The sequence below is a fragment of the Cupressus sempervirens genome, chromosome 3, assembly GCF_028749045.1.
Source record: "Cupressus sempervirens isolate cs-2001-9-10 chromosome 3, ASM2874904v1, whole genome shotgun sequence".
Lineage (NCBI taxonomy): Eukaryota > Viridiplantae > Streptophyta > Pinopsida > Cupressales > Cupressaceae > Cupressus > Cupressus sempervirens.
In genome coordinates, this window is record NC_143120.1 from 678,928,396 (window position 1) to 678,935,777 (window position 7,382).

Consider the following 7,382-nt stretch of genomic DNA (forward strand, 5'->3'; position numbering starts at 1 on the left):
CATGCCTCACATGATACAAACAACAAGAAATAGGAACTAGAAAGAATAACATATAACTCAAGGAATATGGCACATCAACATTTGTGCTCTTAGGGAAACAACTGAAAATAGATCATTAACAACATGTAAACTATGCATCACAAAAAAAATCAAGGTAGAAATGGCTACAATGCAAATAATAAAGATGTACAGAAAACAAGAAATTCTTTTAGGTGATGTAAGATTTCCCATTGATGTAAAATGCTCCTGCATCAGACACCTAGGTAAGTAATGGACTCATGGACCCATATCAGGAAACCCTAATGCTCTAAGCTGAATCATAAAGATCCAACTCAACTTGCATTATCCATAAACTCTCTTCATTTGGTTCATCTTTCCATTGAACAAGATATTCCATGTAGTCTTTTCCTTTGGTACTCTTACTTATTCAACTATCCAAAACCTTCTCAATGATGTCAACCTTTTTCTTAGGATAATCCAAGTTATCTTTCAATTCCTCACCTACTTCAGAGTATTGAAAGATGCCTACAATATTGAATATAGGTGAACTATCGATACCTCCAAGTAATTCAACTTCAAAAGAATTTTCTTTGTCAAACTTCCTTAGAACTTTACTAGGACCAAACTTCTTTCTCTTTAGCTTATTATAACTGCTAACTAGAAATCTATTCTTCTGCAAATGAACCATCACTTTATCTCCAACCTCAAAAGATTTATGTATTCTCCCTTTGTTTTCTCTTTGTTTATATACAAGGTTACTATTGACACAAAAGTATGCACCCTTTCTTGAGGTATGACCCTCAAGCAACCTTGTGTAACATGGAAATAACCTCCAAGTGTGGGACTTTCACTCTAAGGCTATGTCTCTAGAGAATGCTAGCTTCCTGACTATCAAGGTGAACCTATACTATTAATTGAGAGGAAAAGGAAGAAGGAGAACACAAATTTCAATGCAGAAAAGGAAAGGGGGTGATGCACCAAGATAGATATATGGTTACTACCTCTACCTATGAATGCATTACACATCAATGAAAAGCCAAATACACTAATCTTAACTCTATTCTACCTTCTAAGAAACCACATATAGGTTTGGAACTCATTGAAGTATTGAAAGAAAAGGAATTTCACTATACAAGAATCACTAATAGACTTAACACAACACATAGATCCAAGAAAATGGAAAAGAAACATTCACAACAAGAAAATAAACATGCATAGATTAATGAATGGCAAGAAGAGGTAAGAACATCAATATTTAATTAATAGTAAGAAAATAGAATACAATAATAGAGCATAAGGCTATTGTCATGAACCAATGAAGAACATAGAAGAACCCAAATAGATTATTTACAATTTGCCTTGATAGATCAGGCATAACTTAGATCTAGATTTGAAGTTTGAACCCCCACAAGATGGAGTCAAGTTGTAAAGAGAAGCAATAAATGAATATCAGAATTGAATCTGATCTTGAAATCAATCTATTGTAATGGAGTGATAGGCATGGAAAAACAAATGCACCCAGCCATAAGAAATCAAATCCCATGAGATTTGATCATTACAATCAATAAAGAGGCATGGAGATGTAAAGGTGTCATGCAAACAAGGCCAAAGAATGTTGTTAAGTATTAAAGAACAATCCTTGTAACATGTCATGGCCATAATAAATGAATTTGTGTTGTCAAAAAATATGGGATGAGATAACACACAATGTTAATTTTTTGTGAAAATGCAGAGTTGACCCACATGGAATAAATTTGATTCCCCCCAAAAAGACAAACCATTAATGTAGATCTTCATTCTAAAATAGATGGCTCAGACGCTGCAAAAATATCCTCAACAAGTGAATAAAGCCCAAATTTAGATTAAGATCCTCCTCATAACAAATGGACAACTAATATGCATTCATAAATATTCAAAGATATGTCTAGATCTAACGACCATCACATGTTCACAAGAGAAAAAGGCATCTATGAAAAAATATGAGAACTGTTGGATCAAAGGAAACCCAACATAAGAAGAATCTACCACATGGCATGAATCTTTTGGTCAGCACATTTCCAAATGCATAGTGGAGGAGGTAGCATACAATTTCATGGAAGCAAAAAGGTAAGTCTTTTGAAATAGAAAAGTTTTCTATTGCAAAAAGAGTAGCAAAGTCATTCTCCAAAATGGTGAAAATGGTTAACACAAAATGTTAACTTCAACAGAAAATGTGTGTTAACCCACAACTTGAAAAATGAACTAGCTCAATCAATGAAGAAACTAAGCCAACTTAGTTCATAAAGAGATTGAGTTAACATGAAATGTTAACCCCAACCAAATCACATGTTAATCCACATCAAAGAAGACAACCCATTGAAGATATCTTAGATCAGTTATTGATGATGGGTTGAATGGGGGATAAAAATGGCCAACATTCTTGCTGACTCAAAGGGGATGCTTTCTTGCTAAGCATAGATTAGTGGCCTTAATAAAACTATTTGGAATGGAGTCACTAGAAGAAATGACATGTTATCTCACCTACAACTTTGCAAAATTTGAAACTAGAGAATAAATAAAAAAGGCTCTAGGGAGCTGTAGATAGCTTCAAAAAAGGAAGCAAATGTGCTCGTGAACTTCTTGGAAAGCTAGAAAATCTTACTCTACTATATACAATTATTTACAAACAAAAATGATCAAACAAAGCCATTGACCAGCTTGTTTAAGTGGTTGCCCTTCCTCACAAGTTGATTTCTCCTTCCATGCATGTGGGTAGTTGAAAATAACAAGCACAATAAGCACACTGCTGCATAGAGTTCCTTCCCAATGTTGAAAACAAAGAAGCTTCTCTCTAGCATTGGGATGCCTTGATTTTTAGAAAGACAAACTTGCTCCTCCTTTTGGTCTTCACCCTTATGCTCTAGAATGAGCATGACCTAGGGAACATGCATTTCTACAGAGCTAGATGCTTGATGGGGCCTCCTCTTGATGGCTTCAAGTCTAGGAAACCAACCTTGACCATGTTGTGCTCTGCAATGGTAGCATCCAAATAATTTGGAAGCGGCTTCATCTCTTGTGAAGAAATAATCTCCACCTCTTGCTCATGATGCTCATGAGCCACCTCATCAAGAACTACTGGTATAGCATGAATCTCCACCTTATACTACTATAGAACATGCTCTTCATATATAGGAGATGATGACTCAATATATATGGAAGAGGAAATAGCAACAAAATCATCCAAAATATCATCCACATCATTGATATCCTTCATTATAGCTGCAATAACATGCATAGGTTGAGAAGCAACCTCATGCACATCAACATATTCCTCCTTAAAGATAGAGCTATCCTTGGAATCCAATATGAGGGTTGAGGAATATAATTTTCATGATATGGATGGTGGGGCATAATAGTAATTTCTATTAAATGGATCCATGTTTAGAGCTTCATAAAAGATGCAATTTCATAAAAAATTTGAAAATCACAAATAGATAAAAAATGATCTTTACATACTAGCACTGTATCATCTTGAAACTAGTAGATGTGCACTAGAGTTGTCATGGTGTTTGATGGAATGTCTCTAAGCTGATGGCACTAAGAATAATACCCAAATTATTAGTGAATGAGATTGCAATATCTACCAATGAACTTGTGAAGTTGAAATTGATTGTCCCATCGAGCATGCCAAAAATTGTTGACACAAAAGTCTATACCCTTGCTTGAGTTATGACCCTCAAGTGACCTTGTGTAACATGGAAACAACCTCCAAGTGTGGACTTGCACACTGAGGTTGAATCTCTAGAGAAGGCCAACTTCCTTACTATCAGGGTACACCTAAAATACTACTTGAATGGGTTAAAAATAATAAAAAATAATTAGTGAATTAACTCTCCCATGCCTTGAGTGTTAGTACTAGCTTGGATGGGAATAGAGAGAATTCTTGGTTGTAACCTTGCCTCGTTAGTATGCCTTTTCTTTAAGAAATGATATTGATGCCCCATAGATTCACTATGGGGCCAGAGTCTAGAGAGGCTCCCAGGGTAGCCTTAGAGTTGGCTTATGTGATGACACATTCACACTTACATAGTAGGTTTCCTCCATGTCTTTGTTGCCTCTAGGATTAGATGTTATGTGTGTTTTTGGTACCTTTGAGATAGATTGCTATCAGGATTTCTTTGACTTGGATTTTGGTTATGACTCTTAGATTATTATTCATATGGGACTTGAGATTATCTCCTCAACATAGTGGGAGTGGACCATTTAGGCTCCATGAGGTTGGGTGGTAGTGTTTCTTATACCATTGAGATCTGGCTATTGGACGCCACTGCTAGATGTGCTTGTCTATTTGTTCATTCTTCTAATCTTCTAATTATGTTCTTTTGTCATACTTTGATGTAATATACTTGATTATTGGAGATCTTTTGAGATGTTATGTACTTGATTATTGGAGATCTTTTGAGATGTTATATATATTCATGATGTATATTCTTTTAGCATTTCATACCCTGTGACTTGTATAGAGGATGATTATGAATTCGAGTTATGCCATGTGTGATCTTATGTATTTGTATATTAATTCATTTAGTTCATACTTTTGGTTATTTTATGATGTGGATTTTGTTATGAATCAAATTTAATATTAATAAAACTTTGTATGTGATTCAACGTCATGGAACCCTTAAGAGATGTAACTATTAATGTATTACTTTGTATGTATGTGAGTTATTGCTTCCACTATGTTATCTCTTGTTTTTTTAATCTATAATTTTTTTTTTTGGAAAACTTAATTACATAATAGGTTAATTTCTTTTGGGTTCCTTGTTAGGGCATTACATCTGGTATTAGATCCCGAGTTTCTACATTGGGAGCTCTAGGTATATTGGAATGCCACTAGATGACAACTAGTTAACTTAAACAAAACTTAAACAACTATATGCATCTATTACAACTTGAACACCATGAATTTTAGAGTCAAATACTTAAAACTAGAAATAGGAAAAATTGGATTAAATCTTGATTTGATTTCAAAACATGTTTCTTATGATTATGCTTTACAATAGTAGGCCCTTGTTGATTTGTTGGAATTTTGTTGATTTTTCATTACAACATTTGGGGTCAAATTGTGATGGAGGTTTAATTTGTGTTGATTTTCATGTTTGTTTTTTGCAATTTCCCTTGATGTTATTGCAATACTAGCATTGACATCGTAATTATGATGCTCCCATGAGTATAAACAAAATAAAAAATATGACATAAATCATTCCCTATTTTTTTATTGTGGAAAGTTGTGCAAGAAAGACGGTTGAGAGGTCTGAATGAGGGTAGAGAGTGATGAACATTACCATGCCTTTATGATTGGTGCATTTTGTTGTTGCTATCTCTGCATTTCATTGCCATGCCCTTGCTCATAAATTTCATTTTTGTGATCTCTGCAATTTGTTGTTGTGCCCTTATTCCCATGCCCTTGTGATCTTTTTATTTTATTTTCATGCCCTTGCTCTGTGATTTTATTGCCATGTCATGCCCTTGCTTAGTGATTCTTTTGTCATTCCCTAGCTCTGCCATTTTCTTCAAGGGCTATATAAATGTTCATTTCCTTTCCTTCTAAATAGTCATCTCTTTATATTTCCTTCTAAAAAAGTATATTTAGAGATCTTTTTAAGGTGCTTATTACATCTTAGCACAACAAAAAAATTGATCCAACTGCATACATATTCCAGAATCCAAATGATATAACAATAAAACTCACTCAACCCATGCTAAGTGACTTACTTCAAGACCCTCCACAAAGATAATGTAGACTAGGAAAAAAGGGCAGAGTTTGTGAGAAATTTTACAAAAATATATCATAGTTGATATTTTAAGAAAGAAACTATCCATAAACTAGTAAATTGGGTCTAGTTATTGATTAGGTAGGTTGATTACAAATTCTTGTAGAACTATCATCAAATTAGGTGAAATAAAACAATAATTAGTTGTTCCCATCTAGCAGGATCAAATACAATTTTCCATGGTGATAAAATTGTGTATGTAGATGAATCACTTGAATGCCATACATGAAGCACATTCCCCAATATATAATGAATGGTTGGATATAAAGGCTTCATACACTAGCCCAACAATGGAAGCCAAGGATGTAACCATACATGCGTTGGCACGTTGTCCCTGTGAGGATCCCAAGTATCTAATATTGCTATGATCCAAAATGTTATGAAGTACTAAAGCCAATAGTGACTTCTCCCATGTCTCCAAAAAATATAGCATAGGTTCAGGGTCCCTTGGTTTTGAGGAATTTGTAGTAGCTATTCTCACAGTTGGAAGAATAACTTCAATGAAGAGTTGAGTGTAAGGAGTTGAAGAAGCAAAATCTGCTTCTGTGTAAATGCCATAATCATGAGGCTCATTCCCTTGTAGAAGCCTCTACCATAATGAAATTACCTCTAAACCATGCAAAATTTGTTGAAGTGGTTCCCAACCTTGAAACACTCTTATAAGCATTTGATATTTGGACTGTAAATTCTCAAAAATACTTGTAGTGATTCTAATGTCATAGTACCTACCGCAACACTTTCTTGGATTCTATCCAATGGCTCCCATAATATCCTTAATGTTGTCTAGATGTTGTATTTGCAGTGTGGTCTCTTTCTAAAGCCACTCCTCCTTCCCGCTCATGCCTTAAGTTTTGATTATCAAACTTTTGAATATTTGCCTCTACATTATCTAAAATCAACTTCACATTATGTTGCAACTTTGGTATAGGTGTTTGATCATTGATAGCTTTCATTTCAGCATTCAATTTTTGAAGATTGGTCAACACCCTTACTTGTGAACCTCTCATGTCAAGCACTTTATGTACTATTTCAACACCATGTTCTTGCTACTGAGTGAATAGTTCTTCAAGTGCATTTTCTTGTAAAACATTAATCTTGTTGAACAACTATAAATTCTTAGATAGTACATTGTTGCTTTCATGTATGTATGTATGTATATATAATAATGAATTATAATAATAATATTTTCATGTATGTCAAAATAATAACTAACATTACCATTGGACCATATAATAATGAGGTAATCAACCCAGTTAATCAGCAACTGAACCAATTCAACTAGTATTTCCAATGTCATAGTACTTACCACAACACTTTCTTGGATTCTATCTAGTGGCTCCCATAATATCCTCTATGTTGTCTAGCTATTTTTTCTATCATGTAGTCTCTTTCTAAAGTTACTCCTTCTCCTTATCTTTCTAAAGTCATTTCTTCTCCTTTGCTCTCATGCCTTAAATTTTGATTATCAAACTTCTAAATACTTTCCTTTGGCATAAGTGTTTGATCATCGATAGCTTTCATTTCAACATTCAATTTTTCAAGACTGGTCAACACCCTTAGTTGCAGAAC